Source organism: Malaya genurostris, chromosome 2, assembly GCF_030247185.1.
Source record: "Malaya genurostris strain Urasoe2022 chromosome 2, Malgen_1.1, whole genome shotgun sequence".
Taxonomy (NCBI): Eukaryota; Metazoa; Arthropoda; class Insecta; order Diptera; family Culicidae; genus Malaya; species Malaya genurostris.
This window is the reverse complement of record NC_080571.1, coordinates 344,676,076-344,703,944: the sequence shown is the minus strand read 5'-3', so window position 1 is coordinate 344,703,944 and position 27,869 is coordinate 344,676,076. Positions and strand designations below refer to the sequence as shown.

General features: G+C 37.8%; 1 protein-coding gene across 1 annotated transcript in view; it reads left to right on the top strand.

Moving 5' to 3' along the window:
• The window catches only part of LOC131431933 (tRNA-dihydrouridine(16/17) synthase [NAD(P)(+)]-like), a 224,728-nt gene that overhangs the window by 955 nt on the left and 195,904 nt on the right, over nt 1-27,869 (top strand). The gene's annotated exons all lie outside the window — the stretch shown is intronic.

The following is a 27,869-nucleotide window of genomic DNA, read 5'->3' as shown; positions in this document are numbered from 1 at the left end:
AATTTTTTCTATATTTGAAACACGAGTAAAACAATAGTATGCCTTTAGAACTAGAGCATATTTAAAATATGTAGTAAAGTACACTAGCAACATCTGGTAGAGTAATTCAACATTCATATTTCCAGTATTTGATAGACTTGTTCGAAGATCGAATTCTTTCAAATATTTAGTTTTCTTCAAGTATCAATGTTTAAACCATGGTATTATCGATTTATAAAATAGAGACAATCGTTCTCATCTGCTATTAGTTCGATGATCAAATGACTGGTTTCGAAGATATAATAGTTTTATAAAATTAAACTACGTACGATAATCAGCTCTACAACAATTTATTTCATGATTAAATTAGAATCTTACCTATCCTTGTATGGATCAATGCATGTTTCGATAAACTTTTCCTGATTTCAACAATTTCAGGTTTGTTACTTGTTACTTTTAGGTCATTGATAAAGTTTGAACACTAAATTGCTGCCACTTCCGACGGACAAGTCGGAAGTGGCAGCAATTACAAGTGACGTAACCGACAAATGGCTTTATTTTCTATCAACGCAATATTTTCACAATTTAACCGATGATCCAGTGCAAATGTGCTGATACTTTTGGTCTCATTGGAATATTTTCAAATATGCGAATTTGAATCAATTTGTTGTTGGCAGCATCCTCTCAATGATGTGGTTGACAATGTCCCTATATATTTCTATTTGGTAGAGCTATGGCGTCTTGCACTTTAGAGCACTTGTACTGCTTGGGAAAAAGAAACCGATTTTTTTTATATTGATTTCGGTCGCGATTTAAATGTCGCTTTTCCAGAGATGACGCGCCGCTCGAGATACTTCGTTGTGGAGAGTCTTGATGTAGATTTCATCACCCTGTACGCTGTAATCAAACTTTATCAGACTCTTCAAACTTTATGACAGACCTTCGGGATTTTTAGTTCGATACACGGTTGTAGAAGACATCCACAACCGAGAAGGAAATATCAAAATTAAACAGTAGACATGATGCTTGGTGTCATTCAGTAATAGCCGTTCAACCGAGAAGGTTGTGTATAGAAGCGTACAGTTTAATAACGCTGGTTGGTTTACACGCGTTAAATACGACAACGGTTGAACTACAGGTAGAGACCTGTTGGCAGCAGCCGTTAAAACGTATAGTCGTGCTGCATAAGAGAGCCCTAGTGCTGGGCCAAGCTGGTGAAGGAAACAACAAAGGGCGTTTCCCAAACTCTACCCAGGCCGCAATATACAGCCACAAGTGCTGAGCAGGAGAGTGCAAAGACACATCGAAGAGGAAGAGTGCAAAGGCACATAGAAGCAGGAGAGTGCAAAGGCACACCGGTGCGAAGGCACTTCGGTGCAGAAGCATATCGGTGCGGAGCACTAGGAAGAAGGAGACAAGACAACTCGGTCTTTCCACTGCCATACAACACGCAGGTATACACCGGTGACCTGCGCTGGTTACAGCTGGCGAAGACGAAAGCAAATCGGAATTCGAGTGGTGCTGGATGTCAGGTAGCAGTAGCATCACATCATATTCTATCGCTACAGTGAGCTTCAGCATTGTATCAACGTCCAGATACATCCAACAAGAACATCTAGAGCAACGAGGATCTACACGGCAGTGCAACGGAGATAGACAACAATTTCAAGGTAGAAGTTTTTTCTTTTCCTTTTGATTGAGTACTGTGTAGTGTTGGTTTCAAATTTTATTTTAAAGTTTAGTTAAAAATTTTAATGTAATGGATGAATCCATGGACGTAAATCCTAGCATGAATCCGATACCCCCACGAACGAAAAAATATCAGGAGAGCTCTTCTGGGCCTTGGATAGTCTTTTTTAGACGTATATCAAAGCCATTAAACATTTTTCAAATTAATAAAGGTTTGACATCACGATACTCTTCAATCAAAGAGATCATAAAAGTAAATAACGATAAAATTTGTGTTGTGGTAAATAATTTGAAACACGCGAATGATATTGTCTCTTCGGAACATTTCAATAAAGAGTATAAAGTTTACATACCCTCCAAAGATGTCGAAATTGACGGTGTTGTTACCGAAGCGAGTCTTTCGGTAGATGATTTACTCAAGCATGGTGTTGGTCGTTTCAAGAACTCTATGCTTGAGGGTGTGAAAATACTGGAGTGCAAACAACTGTACTCAGTAGTTCATGAAGAGGAAAAAAAAGTTTATCGCCCATCAGACTCGTTTCGAGTGACATTTGCCGGGTCTGCGTTGCCGTCCCATGTCTATGTCGATAAAATTCGCCTCCCTGTTCGGCTTTTTGTTCCAAATGTAATGAATTGTACGAACTGCAAAAAATTCGGACACACAGCTACTTACTGTAGCAATAAACCAAAATGTATTAAGTGTGAAGGGCCTCATAAAGATAATGATTGCAACAAGGAAATTGAAAAATGTATTTATTGTGGGAATAGTCCTCATGATGATATTTCAGTATGCACTGCATTTAAAGTGCACAAAGACAAAATTAAGCTTTCTTTAAACGCACGGTCTAAGCGCACATATGCAGAAATGCTTAAAACGGTCATTGATGTCCCCCCTTTGGAAACCGAAAACGGGTTTTCAAATCTAGAGGAACCAGAGGACTCTGACTCTGACGAAAATAGTGAAGGTAATTCGTTTATCACTACCCAAGGGTCAGTTAAGAGAAAGAAGTCTTCCTCCAAATTACCAAAAAAGACACCTAAAATTTCATCTTCAAAAAAAGATCCCCGTGTTAAACAAAAAAAGTCAAAACCAAAGACTGTGCCTCACAAACCAATCCAGGATCTAGTACAGAAAAAGATAATAATCCAGTGGGCTCCATTTCACAGCCACCAACAGGATTACTGAAGTTTTCGGAAATTGTTGAATGGATTTTCTCAGCATTCAATATATCTGAACCCTTAAAGACCCTCATAATGGCATTCCTTCCAATAGCTAGAACCTTTTTGAAGCAGTTATCAGCTCAATGGCCAATTGTCTCAGGTTTTGTATCTTTTGATGGATAATTTATCACCCGTCGCAAATGATACAATCACTGTCCTGCAGTGGAATTGTCGAAGCATCATGCCAAAACTTGATTCATTTAAAATATTATAGCATAGTCAAAAATGTGATGTATTTGCTTTATGCGAAACATGGCTTACTTCAAACATAGCTTTAAATTTTAATGATTTTAACATTATACGTCTCGATAGAGACTCTCCGTATGGTGGAGTGCTTTTGGGAATTAAGAAATGCTATTCCTTTTATAGATTAAACATCCCTTTAACTTCTAGTATAGAAGTTGTTGCTTGCCAAATAAACATTAAAGGCAAAGATATTTGCATAGCTTCGGTTTATATTCCTCCAAAAGCACAAGTTGGACAGCAACAGCTTAATGAAATGGTTGAAGCCCTTCCTGCACCACGATTGATTCTGGGGGATTTAAATTCGCACGGTATTATGTGGGGTTCCGTTTACAATGATAGCAGATCATCTTTAATACAAAACATTTGTGACAATTTTAGCATGACGGTATTAAATATGGGTAGCATTACACGGATCCCAAGACCTCCGGCACGCCCAAGTGCATTAGATCTATCTCTTTGCTCAACATCAATTCGACTAGATTGCACCTGGAAAATACTGCCTGATTTACACGGTAGCGATCATTTACCAATCATCATCTCAATTAGCAGTAGCAATTGCATTGCTACTTCCGCTAGTATTCCATATGATTTGACAAAAAATATCGACTGGATTAAATACCAAAGTAGTATCTCTAGTATTTTGAATTCAATGGAAGAGCTCCCTCCACTTGAAGAATATGACTTCCTCATTTGTTCGATTCTGGAGGCAGCAGAACAATCCCAAACTAAACGCTTTCCTGGGCCAACGACTAACAGAAGGCCTCCCAACCCCTGGTGGGACAAAGAGTGCTCAGAGGCTAAACTCGCAAAACAAAATGCTTGCAAGACGTTTCTAAAACGGGGAGGAGGAACTCCTCAGAATTTTGAAAAACTTATGGTTTTAGAAACCAAGTACAAGAGCATACTTCGAGCCAAAAAATGTAGCTATTGGAGACATTTTGTCGAAGGTTTGTCAAGAGATACCTCAATGAGCACTCTTTGGAACACGGCCAGACGAATGAGGAATCGTAACGTGGGCAATGAGAGTGATGAATACTCGAACCGATGGATATTTGACTTTGCTAGGAAAGTTTGCCCAGATTCTGTTCCTACGCAGAGCATTATACGGGAATCTCCTCCAAACAATGGTTTTATTAATAACCCATTTTCAATGATGGAATTTTCTATAGCACTCTTGTCTTGTAACAATAACGCTCCAGGGTTGGACAGAATTAAATTCAACTTGGTGAAGAATCTGCCCAACCTCGCAAAAAGACGTTTGTTGGAATTGTTCAACAAGTTTCTTGAGCAAAATATTGTTCCACCTGACTGGAGACAAGTGAAAGTTATCGCCATTCAAAAACCGGGGAAACCAGCTTCCAATCACAACTCATATAGATCCATTGCGATGTTGTCCTGCATCAGAAAATTGTTCGAAAAAATTATTCTACGACGTCTCGACACTTGGGTCGAGACGAACGGTTTGTTGTCAGATACTCAGTTTGGCTTCCGTAGAAATAAAGGGACGAATGATTGCCTTGCATTACTTTCGTCTGACATCCAAATTGCCTTCGCTCAAAAGCAACAAATGGCATCTGTATTTTTAGACATTAAAGGAGCATTTGATTCAGTTTCCATTGATGTTCTTTCAGACAAGCTTCACCAAAATGGACTCCCAGCGGTTATAAATAATTATTTGCACAACCTTTTGTCAGAGAAACACATGCATTTTTCACATGGCGATTTGGCAACACTCAGAAATAGTTACATGGGTCTCCCGCAAGGCTCATGCCTCAGTCCGCTCCTCTATAATTTTTACGTAAATGACATTGACAGCTGTCTTGTAACCCCATGTACACTAAGACAATTGGCAGATGATGGCGTGGTTTCAGTTACTGGACCCAAAGCTATTGATCTGCATAAACCATTGCAAGATACCTTAGATAACTTGTCCGATTGGGCTGTTCATCTTGGTATCGAATTCTCTGCGGAGAAAACAGAGTTAGTCGTCTTTTCAAGAAAGCATGATCCCGCGCAGCTTCAGCTCCATATGATGGGAAGAATGATCCAACAGGTTTTAACTTTTAAATACCTCGGGGTGTGGTTCGATTCCAAATGCACGTGGGGAGGACACATTAGGTTTCTGATAACAAAATGCCAACAAAGAGTAAATTTTCTTCGAACAATAACAGGATCTTGGTGGGGTGCTCATCCGGAAGATCTAATAAAATTGTATCAGACAACGATACTTTCAGTGATGGAATATGGATGCGTTTGCTTTCGTTCCGCTGCAAACTCTCATATTATCAAATTAGAGCGAATTCAATATCGTTGTTTGCGAATTGCTTTAGGGTGCATGCATTCGACACATACAATGAGTCTTGAAGTTCTGGCGGGAGTTCTTCCATTAAAAGATCGATTTTGGGAGCTTTCATCACGCTTGCTAATAAGATGTGAGGTGCTGAATCCCATGGTAATTAATAATTTCGAACGACTAGTCGAGCTTCGATCTCAAACAAAATTCATGACAGTATATTTTAACCATATGTCACAGGAAATCAACCCTTCAAGATATATTCCTATCCGTGTCAGCCTCCTAAATGTCCCTGACTCAACTTTATTTTTCGATACATCCATGCAGCGCGAAGTGCGTGGAATCCCGGATCATCTACGTTCGACGGAAATCCCAAAAATATTTTCAAGTAAGTTCAGGCATATTGACTCTGAGAAAATGTTTTACACGGACGGATCGCGAATTGAAGAAGCGACAGGGTTTGGTATGTTCAACAATAATGTTTCGGCCTCATTTAGGCTTCAAGAACCTGCATCTGTTTATATAGCAGAGCTAGCAGCAGTTCATTATAGTTTGAGTGTAATCGTCACATTATCTCCAAACCATTATTTTCTTTTCACAGATAGTCTGAGTGCAATTGAAGCCATTCGCTCAAACATGACTGGCAAGACTGAACCGTTTTTCCTGGGCAAAATAAAACAGTGCCTGAACGACATATTGAACAATAATTATCTAATCACTATAGTCTGGGTCCCGGCTCATTGCTCCATTCCTGGCAATGAAAGAGCCGATATTTTAGCCAAATGTGGTGCTATTGAGGGTGAAATTTATGAGAGACCAATTGCTTTCAACGAATTCTATAGCTCGTCTCGCCAAAGAACACTTGCCAGCTGGCAAGCTTCTTGGGATAAAGATGATCTGGGTCGGTGGATGCACTCAATTATTCCGAAAATATCGACAAAGGCATGGTTCAGGGGACTGGATGTGAGTAGAGATTTCATTCGTGTGATGTCCAGACTCATGTCCAATCACTACACGTTAGATGCACATCTCCTTCGAATTGGGCTCTCCGAGACTAATCATTGTGCTTGCGGAGAAGGTTATCGAGATATTGATCATGTCGTTTGGACATGTGTGGAGTATCGTGATGTCAGATCTCAACTAATAAATTCTTTGCGTACCCAAGGTAGACTATCCAATATCCCAGTTCGAGACATTCTTGCTTGTCGTGACCTTTCATACATGAAACTTATTTATCATTTCATAAAGAAAACTGGAGTTTCAATTTAATAAAGGCCCCTTTCAAGACTTAGTTCTGATCCCAGCTGCGTCCATGAGTTCAACCAATAGCTAAATTAGAATAAAAATAATGTAATGATACAAACAAACTCGAAACAGTTTATGAAATTATTAACAAAATGTCTGAAAATAACAGCTTATTTTATAATTTATAGAAGTTAATCGTTTGGTTCAAATAATATTTCCGAGTAGATTTCATAATTAATGACGAGTTACCTAAGATGATATTTAAGTAATAAGAGAATATGTTTTAATAAATGCAAAACGTTGTGACTATGTTAGAATTAAATTAGGATAAGAATATTATGTAAAAGTGATGCTACGGCGAAGAAAAACTTATGTAAACTGCCTTAAGAAATAAACGTATTTATGAAAAAAAAAATGATGCTTGGTGAGGTCGAATGCGACACAGCGTACTCGACAAACTCAAGAAAGTCAGCCTGCAATCGCAACATGATCAATTCAATTAAGGCAAACAACTTTTTAGCTTCGCATGCAAACTGGTGAAGCTTAAACTCTATGCGAGATGCCGGAAGTGTACACATGCCACGTATCTCACCCAACGTCAGACAAAAAATCTGCAGTATTCTACTGCGCCTATTTAGAATTTCATCCGAAGGACTTTATTTCGAGATTTGACGATTCCACGCTTTTCATGGAAACTTTCCACGCTTTTCATGGAAAATCAACGAATTTCATATAACCGATTTCGTTGTATTTTGACGATTTGGAAGTACTAAATGGAATACAAAAGATTTCGCAACGATGCTAATTCAATTTATAACCGGTATAATGTTAGTTCGTAAGTTGATTTGCAATAAAAATACAATTCTTGATGTTGTCCCGTTATAGGTGATTATGATCCCTATCAACCGTTCATACGTTTTTACGCAAGGATCATTCTTTATTAGAAAATTAAGTCTTAGTCTTTATTAGAAAATTAAGTAAAGCTTGCTTCATTTAGAATTGGAACAAACTTTTGCTTATATTGTGGCGCTCCTGGTGGACGGATTTGGAAGTTCTTGGCGCCCACGTGTCGGGAATTTTGTCAGCTTCACGTATGATTTTTGACATTCCGCAAATCGACTGTACTTTGTAAAACAATCAACATGAAAGCCGAAAGAAGGGAAAAAATTGTGCACAGTTATTTGGAAAATCCATTGTGGTCTGCATCTAGGCTAGCTAAACAGCTGAAATTGCCCAGAAATACCGTATGGCGCGTTATCAAACGGTATAAGGAAACATTGACGACGATTCGGAAGCCTCAAGCCAATCGTCGGAGTGGAACTGTCGACCGGAAACTGCGTGGTAAGACTTTGAAGACGAATAAGAGGAATCCTAATCTGTCGGCCAGTGATTTGGCCAGAAAATTCGGTGCTGCCCATAGTACCGTGAGGAGAACTCGACTCCGGGAAGGAATCAAGTCGTATCGAGCTAGCAAACCGCCAAATCGGACCATAAAACAGAATAGTGTGGTCAAAATTCGTGCTCGGAAACTATATGACCAGGTGCTGACCAAGTTCGACGAGTGTCTTCTGATGGACGATGAAACCTATGTCAAGGCTGACTTCGGGCAAATCCCAGGTCAAAAATTTTACTTGGCAACGGCTCGGGGGGATGTTCCAGCCAAATTTAAATTTGTTTTTGCCGACGAATTTACAAGAAAATTTATGATTTAGCAGGGCATTTGCAGCTGTGGCAAAAAAAACGAAAGTTTTCGTTACAAATAAGACAATGATATCGGAACTATACCAAAAAGAACGTCTACAGAAACGAATTTTGCCGTTCATTCGGTCCCACGACCATCCCGTAATGTTTTGGCCAGATTTGGCAAACTGTCATTACAGCAAAATCGTTCAAGAATAGTATGCAGAAAAAGGGGTCCAGTTTGTTCCGAAAAACCTTAACCCATCCATCTGCCCCCAGTTCCGCCCTATTGAAAAAAATACTGGGCAATCATGAAGAGGAGACTCAAGGCAAAGGGAAAGGTTGTCAAAGATGACGACCTGGTGGAATAAGATAGCTAAAACAATGGACGAAGAATGTGTGCGCCGCCTAATGAGCCGTGTTACAAGAAAAATTCGAGAATTCCTTCGAAACCGTGACGAATGATTTTATCCGTATTTTTTTCCTAAAAGTATGAAGAAAACGTTACATTTGTATAAAAAAAGATCTTGAATTCAATAATAAATAACTGAAATACAGGAAATTGTCTTTGTTCCAATTCTATCTAAAGCAAGCTTTAGTTTTGACTCAGTGATAATTTTAAACTCTAAATGTGCACTGAATATCGTAACCTGATAATTTGGTATCAAACATTGTTCACTGCATTCATTTTTACAAAACCGATACCCATGTGATACCAAAACCCCTAAATAAATAATTATAAGCTATATTACTGAACATTTTTGCTGGCATTCAAAACACTCTCAAACGTTCACTTATACCGAATGTTTGACAGTTCGTTAATCGAAATCCGTACTGTTTCTTAACCAGACACGTTTCACCCGACAATTTTTGAATCAGTAACCGTGAATCAGTAATATCATACTTTTATTGACCCTTCATTCTTAAGCGTCGATAAATATTGGAAAACTTCGTTAAAATACCATGGCCCAAGATGTGGAAAAGACCCGGCTCTAGCGGTTGTCTTTATGGGTTGTGATAAGCTGAAGTTTTGGTCTAGTACTGCTTGGCAATAAACGACAACTGATCATGTTGAAGCTGGAATCGTTCTTGTTTTCCCACGTTCGGGGAAGTAATTATTTATTTTTTTGTCTTTAGGTATTTTTTCAATAATTTTTAATTGATTTATTTAATATTATTAGTTTTAGAGGAACACGATCATTTTGGTTCTTGAGAAAACTGCCCATAAAAAAAATCTATTCGATAATCGACTCTGAAATCATTTCGAGCAACGCTAAGGTGCCATATAATCAGTTTTCGAAAGAATTTTTCTCCATGCAAATTAGTAGAATCACCATATTTCTCGCATAGAATGCAACCCTTGGAACTGGTTAATTCAGCCTTGTGCATGCAAATACGCCCCCTTCAAGTAAAATTTCAATGACCTGTGTGAGGGAAAATTAATGATCAGAACAGCTAAGCAACCGAAACAAGTCAACAATCGATGTTTCCGTTTGCTATTGACCGTGTATCGGAAAGGGAGTTGGGGCAAATATTTCATACATACAGAAGCAACTGGGAACCAAAAAAAAAAAAACGAAGCCGGAAATTATATCAACGATTTCCCGAAAGGGCTAGCGGCGCTTTGAGTGCTCACTGCCTTTGTTTGTCCATCACGATTGGAATGGGAAGAAAATGGGTTTGGAACTTGATTGATACTTTTTTTTGTGTTTACCCTCGACGGCTCCTAATTGAATTTCCAGGTAACCGTTGGAACAAGTCTATTTTGATAAGTGCTCTAAGCAGGCGGTGACTATGCGACGTTTTTTTTTTAATTTTTTAGCATTGCGCTGATGACGGTTGAAAAAATTTAAAATTCGCAGAACACCATTCGGATCCGTTAGCACGTTCAGTGAAAGTTCTGTCATCGCCTAGAGACATCGCAGATGTGTGCGTTGCTAATCTGCCGAAATTTAATCATCGGGTTTTTGCACGAGCTACGAACTCGTTGCAAATAACGCGGCCGGATTGTGACACGTCCCGTTGGCCGTAAAACACGTCAGAATGGTTTAATTAACTGTCGTTCGTGCGTCCCTCAGCGTCATTGCAATGTTCCGGCGGACGGAACGTGACATCATTGTCGTGTTTCAACGAAACACTCCTCCACTCTTTCCGATTGGGGTTTTATGATCGGACAAAATCTCAGCCGTAATTGAATTTATTTAGTATTTTACCGCTCTCATTATTCTTGTCAATCCGTCATCAATTTCGGCACCGTCGTTGCTACGCTACGTCATTTTCTACGCCTATTGAAGTGTGATTATTGAATTAAAGTTACACGATCCTTAAATTAAATTTATTATTAACATTGCTAGAATAATGATAGGTTTTCCGAAAGGAAACGAGTCTAGGTAACAGTTAAGATTCACGCCAAAGATGAGTTTATCTGAAAATTTCCAATACTACCCGTCGGAAACTTTTTGAATCAGTCACTATAAGCTTAGTAAGGGCATATTCAGGAGTGTTCTAGTTCTAGATGCATAATTTATGTCAGTTTTAAAATTTAAATCTAGAAATTATAACAAAATATACTGGCAGCCCCAGCAGTGTTTTATCTGTGTTTCAAATATAGAAAAAATAGAACGGCAATGTATATCAGTTTTAAATTTGACAGTAGAACTGGTCGAATAAATAAAACTAAAACGGATTGCTGGGGATACGTTTGTTTCAGTTTCATTTACATTATAGACCACCCATATGAATCTTGCATCTGCTGAATTTGCTCTAATATCGTACTTCTATTGACCCTTCGTTCATAAGCGTCGATAAACATTGGAAAGCGTCGGTAAAATACCATGGCAACAATAGAAGTTTGGAAGCAAGTGAAATATTTGTTGCTGTCATTGCAACGGAAATCAGCGAGACAAAAATATTGTGCAAGCAGAAAAAAATCGGAAGCGACGTCTCTCTCGCCTGATTATGTTGCTTCAACGAAGTTCACTGTGCACCAATGGTGTGTAGACCAGAGTTGCACTCAGTCGTGATAATCATTCACACGTCAAAGCTACGAGATAGTTCTGTCACGAACCAAAATGGTCGTCATTCAAAGATGATCGAATTGATGCAATGGGTAGCGTACGGCCAACAGGAACATCAGTGACGCGAGAGTGGCAACACGCTGAGAGTGAAATGATTCGAATGAGAGAATAGATCGGTTATTCTCTGTTTGTTTTTATATGATCAGTTTATAGTTCTGTACAGTTTTTTGAACTATAAATTGAAAATGGAATGTTCAGAATCACTGGATTGCTCGTAAAGACTCCTATCCTCAACTTCTTGCCGTAGCAATGGTGGAATTAGCTATTCCAGCAAGTCAAATATCAGTGTAACGTACATTCCAGTTCAATTTAGATTCGATTTCATCAGACTTTCAGACAGGACATCTCTGAAGAAGTTTTAGAGGACGTTTTACTCGCTAAACTAACTAAACAGTAGTTTAAAAATACTCTTCCCACATTCTATGATTGGAAAAATTTGGACTACAACATATCCAAAACAATTATTACATAACGCACTGCAGTATAAATTTAATTTCATGTAGTATCCAGATGTACATTTTCCACTCTAGTTGAACTTTGAAGACATGAAATAAACAACGTACAGTTCTTGTATATACATATGAAGCGTTCTTCCTTTTCTTTTCTCTAAAACTATGCAGAGAAAAATTATTAAACTGAAAGTTGCGGATTCTTAAATATGTATTTATGTTACATCACCACAATTTGCATTGAAAGAAATACATCAAATGTGCACTATTCGATTTCTATCTAGACAAAAGTGTTTTGTTTTCATTTATTTTTATCTAGAACTTCCTACTACGATTAAAAATGTCATCGGAACACGATCTCGTAAAGAGAGGTGGGATTTTTACTCTACAAAAGCTGTACAACAGTCAGTTACCAATCGTAGTAATAAAGCCTACTTTGATGTTAATAATCATTCTCTGACATCATCTAACGTACAAAAAAATGCAAGCCTGGTGTTGATTTCGTTTTGTTTTTAAATCTTCGGTAATGTTTAAAATCTAAGAGTTTGATATTATGATCGCTGGTACGAGAATCGGTTTGCTTCAATTTTCATATAGAGATTGATTCATTGGATTACGAATGCATTTTTTATCTTCCTTCTATGAACTAAGTTAAATCGAGAAAACGTCGTTTTTAACGAATTTTTCTTGCAATTGACGATCACGACGGAAATTTTAGACATTGACCGTCACTCTGAGATTTCCATCATAGTGATTTGTCACCAAGTGAGCATCAGACTGAACTGACGGAATATATCTCTCAGTGAAACTCATACATTATTAATGACAGTATGTGTAGCTTTTCAGTGAGAGAGCATGCAAGAGAAAGGATTCTTTTTGGAACGCTTGCCTCCGTCAGTGAATATTCTTTGTTAACGGATACTGGATGCAACACTGATGTAGACTGTCATGCTGTATATTAATCACTCATAATTGTACGAAAATTCACTTCGTTCAGTGTCAAACCCATTGTTTCCTAAACATACATTATCAATTTAAAGCGCATACAGAAAGTGATATTCCATCGTTATGTGCTTCGATAGTGGAGGCAAGACAATCACCCTTATTCCGAATAACGACGTATTGATTTTATGATCGTATTTCATTTGTATTCCTAATAACGCTAGCAAAATCAAAGGTAGCTAGGATCTATCAGTTGGTGTATAGGAAATGGCAGTTCAACTGACGTCGCTCGGCAACGTCGCTGCGCTGGACTGTCCAGCGAATTGCAGATTAGTGCTGCAGCGACAATATGTTTGTAATCAAATAATGTTGCTTTTGACGTGGAAGGTCGCTAGGGTGGTCCATGTTTCAATTAAAATCTGAAATCTTGCTTCTCTAAATGATATTTTGTTATTTGTTTATTTATTTAGAAGCAAGGGAAAAGCCCAGTGGAACTGAGATTCTATTTTTCCTTCTCCAACAGGCATAAAACCTTCTCATCTTTTGTACCAACCAGATTACATTTATCCAAATGATACATATTACACATTATCGTAAACTAGTCTAACTGACTGATTAAAAATCTTGAAAATAAGTTTTAAAAGTGCTCCGGGTCAATTGAAAATCGAATATATTTGAACAAACGTTGAATGATCGACACATACTAGAAAATGGTTCATTAAATCCATAGTTCTAGAACAAACTTCTGAAGCAAGAGTTGAACCGTAAGTTACGATGATGGATATTGAAGTTTAACTGTCGAAGAAGATACACGCAATCAACTTGAGATTCGATTAAATCCGCAATAAAACGGCTTTGAGAAGAAGTATCTCGACGAACTGATAACAAATCAATGTTGATGAACCTCAACGATTTTCGTAGCTTGGAAGGTTGGCTGCATCTCTCCATGGCAGACGACGCAAAGCAAAACGAACGAATTTTCGCTGAACAGCTTCTATACGCAGCTTATCGGTTTGATGAAATGAAGCCCAAATAACGACAACATATTCTAGGGTTGAACTAAAGACTAAAGCGCAATAAAACGATTTCAGACAATACCTTATGATCAAAAAAGAACCGGTATTCATTTTAAAATTCCCGCGCTTGTCCAATCGGTAAATTTTTATTCTCTCAACGTTGGCAACACTTTTATACACATTCTGTCAAATTTTGACGCATATCGTACGATTAGTTTTTGTTTGGCGTCTATACAAAGAAGTTGAAAAATTTTCGTGTGGCGATTATTATAATGGATGAAAATTTAGAACAACGTGCGTGCATAAAATTTTGTGTTTCAAATGGATTTAAGTGTTCCGAAACGTTGAAAATGTTAGAGAAGGCCTTTGGTGAATCGTGTCTAGGAAAAACACAGGCATACGAGTGGTATAAACGCTTCAAAGGTGGTCGTACAAGCTTGGATCATGATGAGATCCCTGGTCGCCCAACAACACCTGTTACTGAAGAAAACATTGAATCGGCGAATCAAATCGTGTTGCAAAATCGTCCTGTACCGATTAGAGAGATTGCTGTGTTGTTGGGCATCTCTTATGGATCAGCCGAACACATTTTAACTGATGTTTTGGGTTTGAAACGCGTCGCTTCTCGGCTGGTGCCAAAAAAGCTGAATTTCACGATAATGCGCCGGCTCACACATCGTTGGTTGTGTCGGAGTTTTTGGCCAAAAACTCAACCAATATCATCAACCAAGCAACGTACTCTCCAGATATAGCCCCGTGTGACTTTTTCCTCTTCTCCAGACTCAAATTGCCATTGCGGGGAACGCGTTTTGAGACCATAGAGACCATAAAAGAGAATTCGCTGCGTGAACTAAAGGCCATACCGTTGGCGGCCTATAAAACTTGTATGAAAAATGGATCGAGCGTTGGCATGCATGTATTGCCGCTGGAGGAGAGTACTTTGAAGGCGATAATAAAGAAATTTATTAAAAATTGAAATTTTGCGTTTTTTAATAAAATTCCGGTTCTTTTTTGATCATATGGTGTTGAAGTTTTTCGAAATGCAGAATATGTATCTTAGAAGCTTTAGAGATAGTATATTCAATATAATCTTTGAAACTGAGCTTCGAATCTAATAACACTCCTAAAACTTTGATTGATGACACCCGTTTCAGGATCGCTGTGGAAATAGTGTAGTCATACGTGATCGTGTTTTGTATGCGAGAGAATGATATGACGGAACATTTTGAAGCATTTAGTACCACCATGTTAACGTTGCACCAGTTATAGAATATTTCTAAGTCGTCAGAATCCTTGATGAGATAGAACAATTTAAAATTATCGGCAAATGAGCTTCATACATTCCAACGAAAAATTCAAGTCATATAAGTATTATAAAAATATGACCGGTCCCAAGTGGCTTCCTTGTGGTACTCCGGAACTCGCAATTAATGGTGAAGTATTTTCACATTGTCAACTATTTTCACAGTCATTTGAGCCATTTGAGGGAGTAAGTAATTTAAAAATGATTGCACTCTAAAGAGACGTTGTTGAACATTTTATTTCAAGCAATTTTGTTGAAGATACCCCCTTTTAGCTCTTCATTTCTTCAAGCAATCTACTTGGCTATAAATTCAAACCAAACCTTTTCACCAAAAACCTATTTCCGACTAGTTTTCTGTGTCTCATGTCTCAATTTTCAAATACGGAGTGTAGCATGTTGACACGTTATGGCGTTCAAGAGTTATTTTATGTTTTCGATTTTTAAAGGTATACATACATGTATAATACCAATTTAAATGTGTTACAAAAAAAAACATTCCGTCAATTTTCCGTTCAAACTTTCCGTATTTTGTGATTGTTCGAAACCGTATATGATTTATGTTTATCGATGATCTGGCATTTATTGAACTTCAATGTTTTAACTTATTTAATAGTAAGGAGTGTATCGAAAATAAGCTATCCACAAATTTCTCTTTCAAATTATGATAAAAAACGATATTTTATTCAAACTAAAAATTGATCCTTTATTGTACGTGGTTAAACTTGAGCATAATGAAAACCGGATGAAATTTAAATTATTCCTTCATGAACTTTCGAACTTTTGATCGAACACTCTTCATCAAGTTCCGGACATGTGTTGCATCGCATTTTTTTGGACGCTTGAGCCCTCCTTTTTTTTTGAACTCCTGCATGTTCCCTGCTGCCTTACCAGTCTTCTTGAAGACCCTCTTCACGATTGCCCAGTAACGTTCGATGGGTCGAAGCTGAGGGTAATTTGGTGGATTGATATTTTTCTCAACGAAATTTATACCTTTTTCCGCAAGCCAATTGAGAGTGGCTTTGGCATAGTGAGCTGACACTAAATCCACCCAAAACAATGGAGGTGTACTATGCTACTTATATAAAGGCAGCAATCTCTTCTGGAGACACTCAGATCGATAGATTTCTGCATTTATAGTTCCGGTGGTGTAAAAAATGGTTGATTTTAAACCACAGGAACATATTGCTTGCCATACCAGTACGTTTCGACCGAATTTCTCCACTTGAATCGACCTGTCCGCATCGCTCACATCCTCCCCAACGACGACAGTAAAGTATTGTGGATCTGGAAGGGTTTTTGAGTCCTCCTTTACATAAGTCTCATCGTCTAGCAAAACGCATGCATCCGGACACTGCAGAAGACTCGAATAAAATTTCCGCTGCTCGTTTCTTATGTTCTACACTTTGTTTTGAGATTTTCTGTTTCTTGTAGGTCTTCAAGTGATTTCGCCTCTTGATACGCTGGATCATTCCTGCTTTTCTGGCCAAATCACGTATTGATATTGATTTGTTCTTCATGATTAGAGATACCACTTTCTGGTCCAGTTTCGGGTTGGAAGAACCGGGTTTTCTGTCTCTTCCTGGTAGCTCATCCAAGAAATAGTGTTCCCCAAACTTATTAATGATGATTTTAACACTGGCATGATGAATTCGCCAATTTTTGCATAGTAATACCCTTCTCACTTAACCATGTGTCCAGAACCTTAATTTTCACTTCCTTTTCAATACGCGACATTTTGAAAACGCATAATTTCAACCGCACAAACAAGTAAACAAGCGAAAGCTGACGGCCAAACGCACAGCATGCTGTGATGTGAGCATAAAAAACGTTTAATTCCTGATGGGACAACAACTTGATACTGCATATCGATTTGCGTTGCATTGGATTGTTTTTGTTACACTTAATCTGGATTCCTTCTATGAGATTCTTGGAAGCGAACTTAGACCAAAATATTATGCTTCATAAGATTAAATCAATTTCTAACTATTCAGTTAGGTTACACTGTTTGGTTTGGTTCAATAATAGGGTTTAAGGGATTATGGTGAGAGATAGTTCATTTAATGAAAAAGAAGTATCTATGATTATCATCATAACACAACTTTATACTGAATCTATTTGCGCGCCACCGTGTTGTTCGTATATAAATGGAAATTTCAGTATGCACACTATCCGTTGACAAATTGTTGAAGCTTTCGGATCCATCAACAAACCACCGAGATACAGGCGCTTTAAATTAGGGCCAGAAAAATCTATCACCTATAATAATAAATTGGTCTACTAATTACCGGAGAATCAAATAAAATACTACTATACTGAATATGTGTGCGGTGTACATACAAAAGCGACTATCTAGCGAGCGAATGGATGTGACTTTCATTCACTCAATACTCAAATACCTACTGGCCTACGAGGAATGCTCGCTCACAGCCAGTGGTTACCTAAGGCAGAAATGTATTCGAACATATATTTATAGGATCCCTTTTGTGCGATAGTTCATACTTCGCAAATCGGACGAGAGGATGACATCATTCACGCGCTGCTACTGTGATTGGCTCGTGAGAACATAGGTCAATTCAAACCAATTTTTGTCAATGGTATACAATTGAAATACTTAAACGACGACCTCATAAGTTTGAGTTAAATTGATTGGTTATTAAATTATAACAAATTCATCAACAAAGGACTGAGTTAAGGGCGTTCAAAATTATGCCGAACAAGAGAATGACATCATTTTGGACAACTGGGATTGGTGGATGAAAACATAGGTCGATTCTAGCCAATTTTTCATTAGTATGCTATTGAAATACAGAAACGACGTTGCCATACATGTTTAAGTTCAAAGTTTTCGAATCGATTAATTGTTAAATTATATCAATCCATCAACAAAGTTCTGAGTTATTCACGTTTAAAATAATAATAGAAAAAGGTTCCGCGGTTTTTTTTTAACTTTTAATTGACCCCCGGCCCCGTATAGTGAAGACTAAGGTATTTTTAATGCCAAAAAAGAAAACTTTGTTCAGCCAAATTAACTTGACAACTCTTTCGAAGACGACTTTCTCGTAGAACTCACAGAAAAGCTAGAAAAAGGTTACTTTTCAAGAACCATCCTACTTTTATTCCGACAAATTGCTGTACCTCGATCAAATGAAGAGCTTCAGCAAATTTGTTCAACATAAAATTTCGTACTACTTTTCTGTAAATTACAATCGCCTTTGAATACGCTTGAGAAAGTTAATTTCCAGGTTTCAGTCCAAACATGGCCTATCCTATCGACCTTTCACATCAAAAGAAGCGCCTTTTGATTACAAACAACTTTTATAACGACACCATTCAACATAAAATAATATTATCTTTACGTTTCGTCTTGGGCTCGTCAAGTGCATAACAGTTTATGCTGAACTGTTATGCCACTTGCAGTTCAACATAAACCGCTAGGCAGACGTAAAGTTATTGCTATTTGCAATACACTTATAATTTGGTTGGTTATGTACCCTAGCACAAAATAAAGCTAATCCATAGATGACTATCTGAATCGGCCAGTGTTAGTCGAAACTTGTTTTCGTTTGGCACATCAGAAAGGACTAAGCACTTCGGTGCTAAATACTAGCAATAACTTTACGTCTGCCTAGCGGTAACGAGACGAAACGTAAAGATAATGGCATTGGTTATGTGCCCTAACACAAAAGAAGGTTATTCCAATTAAAAGCGACCACTTTTTTTTCACACTAAATTTTCATTTTGGCCCTTTGCGCTAAAATGAATTCTCAGTAATAGTTCTATGTGATTTTTACTTCCGTATTTAAAGTACTATGCATCAAAATTCCTTGAAGCCTATTGTTTCAGAAAATTGCTTCAAATAATATTTGAAATGAAAACCACGGCGAACCGAGTTCATCGAGGAGTCCTGTTCAACTAATACATGAAAACAAAAAAACATACCACGTTAGCTAATACTTTGAAATCGACAAGACAAGCTAACTCAGGTATTGAGAGCACCCATTTGCCTATCTGCGCGTACAGTGAACAATGTCCGCGATAATCGCCAGCTGAGAAATTTACGCTGTTTTAAGAATTTTGTATGTAAAATAATCTTCAACTACTGAAACTCATCAAAAGTTGTGCCTAGTTTACGGACCTATTGTGACTGTGATTTATATAATAAATGTACAAAACAAACTTATATTTCATGACAAATCGCTATTGCTCGTTACTTCCGCATATTGTTTTGTACAATCCGAAAAACTAATTGGAACCAACTAATTGGAACCAAAAGTAAAATTTCCAATCACCAAACAACACAAAAAGCCTGTCTGTTTTTTGTTTGCACGTAAACATCTGCTACGCAATAAAGTAACTGAACTGAACTGAAGTAAGAAAAAAGTAGCTGTACCAAACCCAACTCAAAGATAACATCTTTGTTAGCTCCCCCTTTTTTTTTGGTCACGATCCGTTCCTACCGCCAAACCGACAAGATTATCCTCGTTACCCGTGACGAAGCTACCACACACACACCGCTGCTGTCATAAACGAGTTTATTTGCCTCGATCCGCCGATGCTGATAAGACTACCAGTTTACTCTGCTCTGGTCTGGCGGGAGGAAATCATTGAAATTCATTTTTCATCTGAGCCCATCGAGGGTGGTGCTTTTCCAGCTAAACATATTATTTTTCATCACTGCCTTTTTCGTGTTATTTATTTTGCATATTCTCGTTAAAATGTTCCACGGGTTGGCCAGGATGCCTGGTTTCACACCTAGTTCCAACAAAAAACCCGGTTGAGTCCTGTTCGGTTTTGAAGCCGTCGATTTACACAATCTGATCAAACTGAGTAGGCCTGTATTCTGGTAGTAGCGTTGGTTGGCGGGAGGAGTGAAGCAGCATACGCGAAACGAGGTGGTTTGCGTTTCCCTCGATGCGGTATCATTTCATAGTGTCCTTTCGCGCGAAAAAGCGGGCCATATCACGTTTCCATTAACGGAAATGTTTAAAGAGTTGAGTTATTTCATTTGCATCCGCCCTGGAGTGGTATGCCGCTATTTTATTATAAATGAGCTTTTTCACTTGTTCATTATTCGTTCCGTTTGCACCATTTTACAATATTTCAATTGCATACAGCCTTTCAATACTGTAAAATTTTTGCATCACTTTCGAGTCGAGTAGGCGTGCGCATCGGTTGCGGAAAATGTTCGCTTCCGTCAAAGTTTTTCGATTATTAATAAATGAGCCTTTATGATTGTGATTATGTAATGAGTAGTTAAGTTAAGTAGAAGTGGCTTTTTATTTAAGTTTCGTATGGAGAAGCGTGATTCGAAAGAACAAGTTAGAATGACTCATGAAGTCTTTTTCTCATTTCCGTTCTTCTGTTTGCCAAGTTTGTAATTACAGAGAACTAGTGATCATGAAGATTAGATTCCCGATTTGATTTTAATGATGTAGTCGTTCAGATTGTTTTAATTTTAATTTTCACTGTATATATTTTACGGTGAAAACCAATTTTTCATTCTTGATTCCTTCTTATTCCATGGTCGTGTTGCTGGCTTAAAGCGGATCATAGAACTTTGATACCTACCAAAATCTCCTACTCCGCGACACCCATGCAAGTGTATGAAGAATCATCGTCCTTCCGGAAAGTAGGTAAAGCATATACATTCCCTCTGTTCCCTATCCTTTAGCATTGCTACTTATGCCCAAAACTATTTCCTAAGTAACTATCATTAGTTAATCAGTAGAAAACATGATCATATAAGAGTTCAATCTGTCAAAACTAAAAGCCATACCTGCATGGGTCTACGAAAAATGTATGGAAGAATGGGTTAAACGTTGAACGCATATGTGAAGCATATTTCAAAGAAGAATAAATTTGGACTAAAATTTAAATTTGTGTGCTTTATTTACAGAATCCAGGTAGTATTCGGGCAGAAGGTATGTCTGGTAGAGGCAACGTCGTCGAATGCTGGGACGGCAGACTGACTGAGAATCTTTGGTTATTCATCAAAAAACCCAAGAACAAACAAGAAAGCCAAATTAATGTTTTGCCGTCTACTGACAATGACTACCGATTGGAATAGTTTTGAAGCATGTTTAGAAATTATATTACTTTTTATTTCCGGTGCTTCCAGAATGAGAAACCGAGAACCAGCATAGCCGGAATCGGGTTGTTTGGTTGTCTGTTGGCAATGGCTACCGATTGGAATAGTTTCGAGGCATGTTAAGAATTTTTTTTACGTATTCTGTTTCACCGCTTCAAGTGACGGTATTGAACCGGAAGTCGGATCCGGATGAAATTTGGAAGTTTTATATGGGATAATGAGACCTTTCATTTGAATCTAAGTTTGGTGAAATCAGTCACGCCATCTCTGAGAAAAGTGAGGAAGTAATTTAAAATAAGACTTTTTTCACTAATCACCCTGTAACTCCGGAACCGGAATCCGGATCAAAATTCAGGAACTTTGTATGGGACAATTGTACCTTTCATCTGAATCTAAGTTTATAAGAATCGGCTCAGTCGTCTCTGAGAAAAGTAAGTGCACTTATTTTTTTTTTGCACATATCACCCTATCATTCCGGAACTGGAAGTCGGATTCGAATAAAAATCAGGAACTTTGTGTGGGATTACAAAACCTTTCATTTAAATCTAAGTTCATGAGAATCGGTTCAGCCGTCTCGGAGAAAAATGAGTGCAAAAAAATGTTACATACACACACACACAAACACACACATAGACATTTTGCATACTCGACGAACTGAGTCGAATAGTATATGACACTCGGCCTACCGGGCCTCGGTTCAAAAGTCGGTTTTCACAGTGATTGCATAGCGATTCTATATGAGAAAGGCAAAAAAAGGGTTTTTGCTAGAGGTGAAAATGCCTCCAAAGAGTGATATCAGAAGCACGCTTATTGAACACAACTCATTTTTTTATTTAAAAGATATTTATTATTCAGGCCTATTTGCGTACAAGCTTAAAGTGGCCGATTGAGCAGAGTTTTTAGATAATTTTTTTTGTATTGGATCTCGTTGTCACCCTTTTTCTAGGGGGAGAGGTGCTTCCATTTCCTTCCTGCGAGGATTGAGGAGCAGCTTGTTCGTGGTTCGTCTCGTCATCCATTGCCGCATCGATGGAATTGTTGTCGATTTCCGTCTTCTTTTCGTTGCTAGTTGCTGTAGATACACCTTATTGTACATTGGTTGCAGTTGCTGGTTGATTGGAGGGTAAGTTGTTAACTGTAGCTGGTGTACTTTGTTCTATAGGGGATGATAATGGATTCGTTGAAGGGTTGGTGGCTTCATTGTTGTTGGTGGCTGTCACTGGTGTACTGGGGCTGCTTGGGGTTGGTGTGAAGGACGCACCGTTGTCCTTTGGTGTGGTTGTCTCCTTGTCCAGTTTATCACATGGCTTACCGTAATGAACAGCTTTTTGGCAATTTTGACTTGTGGCCATCTGATCGCCATAGGTAACAAGTGATTTGCGCGGGATTCTTGTATCCTGACCGAAAGTCACATGAGAAGGTATAGGCCTCTTCAAGTGTATGCGTAATAAACGTACGCCATTTAGAATAACGGGGAAAAATTCTTCCACTTTTCTTTTTCGATAGAGAGAATCTCTCCGTATTGGGATATAGTTTTGCGAATCTTCCATATATACAGGAATGTTTTACTCAGTGTTGGTGATTGCCGGAAATTTGACAGAAGCTGCTCGATATTTAACAATATTGTATACAGCATTTTCAATCCGGTAGAAGATGCTACAAGAACGTTCCCCAGTCTCTCAATGCATGAACCGTGACAGAATTTTGCTACATTTCTTCGCTACACTTCATATTCTGAGTATTTCACGCCTTTAAAAAAATTTACAGTCTGATAATGATCGTTGCTGTGTGGAATTTCCCAAGAGAGAATCGCAAGTTGATAATTATCGCAGAAAATCGAATCGATGATTCGACTTGATGATTCTCATACTAGGTTGCAATATTTCAAAACCCTTGTGTGGAGCATTCACAGACATTTTCATAGACACAAATTATATAAAGGTTATATGCACATAGTTAGAATAAGCGGCAGTAGTAAAATGATTCTATCGCAATTATCCACTGCCCATACAGAATCGGATCACGAAACGAGAATAAGCGACCGTTTTTTGCTTCAGACAGGATTCCCACAGCAGCGTGTTAACCTTTGATTTTCAGAAATGTCATCGAAAGAAATTCGCTCTCGCACTGGTGTCGATTCTATGTTAAATGAGCCATGCCGGATTTTTATTGTTGCGATGATATCCGTCTCTCTTTGATGGTACTGATTCAATCGTGTGAAAAGTTGCGAGTGAGCGTTCTTTGATACGATAAAAGCCATCCTTGGTTGTACTTGATGTTTTCGTGCTCCACATAATGCGCATTGTTATTGTCTTTTACTCTTTATTGAACTGGATATATATATATATATATATATATATATATATATATATATATATATATATATATATATATATATATATATATATATATATATATATATATATATATATATATATATATATATATATATATATATATATATATATATATATATATATATATATATATATATATATATATATATATATATATATATATATATATATATATATATATATATATATCGTTATTTGTCTTATTGCATTGAAGTAAACGCACACGTTTAATATCACTATGCATTTGCTCTTTAAACAAACCTTCAAGTTCTCGTATCGAAGGTCGAATTTTGCACTTTTTGCTTTTGTTCGTTTGGTTCACTCATTTCGAGGTCGTTCTATTGTTCACTACACAATACTGTACTTGGTTTCTTCCGTCCCGAACGTAAGCGGTTTTGTTTTATCGACTGACGTGGATGAGATGAACACAACTCATTGTTTGAGTTGGAATTGCCTGAATTTATATTCAAATCGGGTTGAGTAAAGTTTACTGCGTTTAGTGCGTTCTCATTCATCGAACTTCGAATTGCTTATCATTGCCCACTCTCGATTTTTTTAAACTATCAATCATTGTATCAGTTGTACAACTTTGTTTCCGCCGTTTTCCGATAGGTGGTTGTACCGGCTGAGGCTGGTCAAAATACATAACACATGAAACAACATTTTTTTTGCAAAATTTTTTTTATTCATCAACATAATCACCTTTTAGGGTGATACAATGGTTCCAACGTTTTTCCAATTTTTCAATACCATGTTCATAAAAAAATTTATCTTTCGCTTCAAAATAAGCTTCAGTTTCAGCGATGACCTCCTCATTTGAGCCAAATCTTTTTCCCTGGAGCATTTTTTTAAGATCAGCATAGAGCCAGTAGTCACTGGGGGCTAAATCTGGCGAGTATGGGGGTGGGGAAGCAGATCACTTTACAATCTTTCATTATAATTTTTTCACTTCACTCATATTTTCCGGTGTAACGGCTTCCACAGGTCTACCCGAGCGTTCCGCGTCATTTGTGTCGGTACGACCACGTTTAAACTCGGCGAACCACCGACAAATCGTTGCTTTTGATAAACAAGAGTCCGGATAACATTTTTCAATTCATTGTTTCGCTTGCACGGTGTTTTTACCCATTAAAAAACAATGTTTTATCAAAACACGAAACTCGGTTTTTTCCATTTTTTAAACAAACTACAAAACGACTTTACTCCAACCTCGATAACTCAGCTGTTTCTGGTCGGATCGACTTAAAATTTTGACCCGTTTCAAGCAAAGGTTAGTGCTCTAGAAAGACGTGGTTACTGGAGAGCATTACACAAAATCAGCCGTTCTAATGGCTCTAAAAGTTTTCTAAGGAACTATTAGGATTTGTTGTTTGCAAATCGAAAGGAAATATCCTCAGTTTAGTGCAAATCTAGAACAGTTTGGTTAGATTTGTGCACTTTACGCTGTGTGAAATTCACAGTAATCTAGATTAAGTGAAGCCTTCTTTGTTTTTGCGAAAAATGTGGGAAAGGAGAATGCTTGCATAATTCATATAATTGGTCAACTAATTGATATTCGAAAGTGTTAAGGAACATGTCAGTTTTTTCGTGTTCACGACATCCAGTTATGTCGCTGACATTACCCACATGCCTTTTTATTGAGCTGAAACAAATTTGTTCTCATTCTCAGAAGACTACCATGCCCAGGTGAAAAGCTTTAGCTGCTCTCACAAATACTCGTATCGGGGCCGAAAAGAATGTACAACGCTTCGTTGGCTCTCGGCGCATTTAGCCAAGAACGAGGTACGAGTGCTCTCAGTTTAATAACATTTATAAAATTTTGTAGGAATATCAAACCCTACATTTTTTGGCAGTTGTGTTTTCTGAGACAATTGTTAATAATTAGGATTTCAAAAGCGGAGAAAAGTATCTGTAACTATTCAATCATTTCATTTTTTTCATTCCCTGAAGACGTTAGTTTGGTTTCGTCTTGTTACAGAGGAAAGAGCGACGTTGGCAATTATGCTCTCTCATTTCGATGAGAAACGAAAATGCTTCGTCTTTCTTCATTTGTTCTGGTGTCGGTCATTTACGAATGAGACAGTAAAACATTGAAAATGAGACTGCTGGAATGGTTTCTTTCATTGAGGATGCGTGATAATTTTAAGCTCTGTCTGGGATATGTCTTGGTAAACAATACGATCTCAATAAAAGCGATAATGCACAAAACGATAATCATCCAGAATTCGTCAAACTCCAGACAGTCGGCTGTCACATCATTCATTTCTCGGTTAATTTTTCAAAAGGGCGCATAAGCAAGTGACAGTTTCTCTTTGTTTACTTTCTCTTCTATCAATTACCAAGCGGTTTCCACGTTTATCACTCAACTCTTTGCATGAAATGATACCCGAAACTTTCGACTTTGAATAGTGATATCAAAGAAAATATTTTTAATCACATCACAATAATCGAAAAAAAGAGTGATTAAAGAGAAACTGTCACTTGCTTATACGCCTTTTTGAAAAATTAACCGAGATTTGTCAGTTTTTACACTTTTGTCTTCGCAATAAATAAGAAATTCGTAATATATCGACCGATTGAACCTTTAGAGCAAATTCAGCAGCTGCAAGATTCATATGGGTGGTCTATAATGTAAATGAAACTGAAACAAACGTATCCCCAGCAATCCGTTTTAGTTTTATTTATGCGACCAGTTCTACTGTCAAATTTAAAACTGGTATACTCTGCCGCTCTACTTTTTCTATATTTGAAACACAGATAAAACGCTGCTGGGGCTGCCAGATTATTTTGTTATAATTTCTAGATTTAAATTTTAAAACTGACATAAATAATGCATCTAGAGCTAGAACACTCCTGAATATGCCCTTAGAGCAAATTCAGCAGCTAGAAGTTCTATATGGAAGATCTATAATAGAACAGACACTGGAACAAACGTATCCCCGGCAAGCCGTCCTAGTTTTATTTATTCGACCAGTTCTTCTGTCAAATTCAAAACTGGTCTACGATGCCTACGATAAATTATGGTCTACGATAAATTATGCATCTAGAACTAGAACACTACTGAATATGCCCTTATAGAACCAAAAAAAAAATGATCGTATTGAGCATTTTGACGTCTCTGTTGCGCACACCGATGCAGTATATTCGGAGTTCAATCTTCAACTGAGGAAAAAACATTTAAGAATTTCATAATCATACACTGCGGAAAAAGCACTCGGAGTTTCGTACGCTATGAGCTTATGAACGAAGTAAAAACCAGGTCCATGAAGTGTTATAGAATATGTAAACCGGTGCGCATTATAAAACGGATTGAACACTCATCACCTTGTAATTTCGGAACCGGTAGTCTCATCCGGATGAAATTCAGAAGTTGTGTTTGGAATTATAAGACGTTTCATTTGAACCTGCGCTTGTGAAAATCGGCCAAGCCATCGCTGAGAAAAGTAAGTTCGTTCAATTCTAAAGAGTGTGACCACTATTTCCGATGCGTCCAGAACCGGAAGCCTGGGGACTGATATATCCGGAATCAACTAACAAGGCCTATCGATTGGAACTGATTTGAGCCCCCAGCAACCCCATTGTGCCGTGTTTTGCATCACTGCTCTGTGTAGCTGCTCGAAATGTGCAACACTCTTTGTTCTGTAATGCCGAAACCGGAAGTCGAATCAAGATGAAATTCAGGAATTTTCTGTTTTCTCGGCGATGGCTGAACCGATTTTCACGACCTTAGATTCAAATGAAAGGTCTCATTTGAATCTTTTTTTGTGAAAATCGGTTCAACCATCGCACAGTGGGGAAAAATGGACCAAAAACGCGACGATTTTTTTGGAGGCATGATACAGCTGACCACAAAGCACTTTTTTGGCGTAAAATGGTCAGTAAAATCGATTCCATGTATTTAGAAGGACCTCACGAAACGCTATCATGTTCATTTTACCCCAAGTTCCCTTTTGATACTGCATTGTATTCAAGCTTAACTATATAACATGAAACCGAAGAACTTGCAGAAGAGCGAATAGAGAGTTTCCGATGTAAAAAAGTCTAACAAATCGATTGCATATAGTTTTATTGACAGCAGAAAACTCGTTGCACCGTTTTACCCCATTTCTTTTCTAGTTATAATATTCAGTTGAATTATGATCTACAATCCAAAAGCAGATCCAATGCGATCTATCAATATTGGTTCATAATACGTGCAAAACATCTGTGATCCAATAAAACACAATGGGAATGACAGTACTAGTCCGTTTAACCCGTTTTACCCCAATTTATTTCATAAGTCGT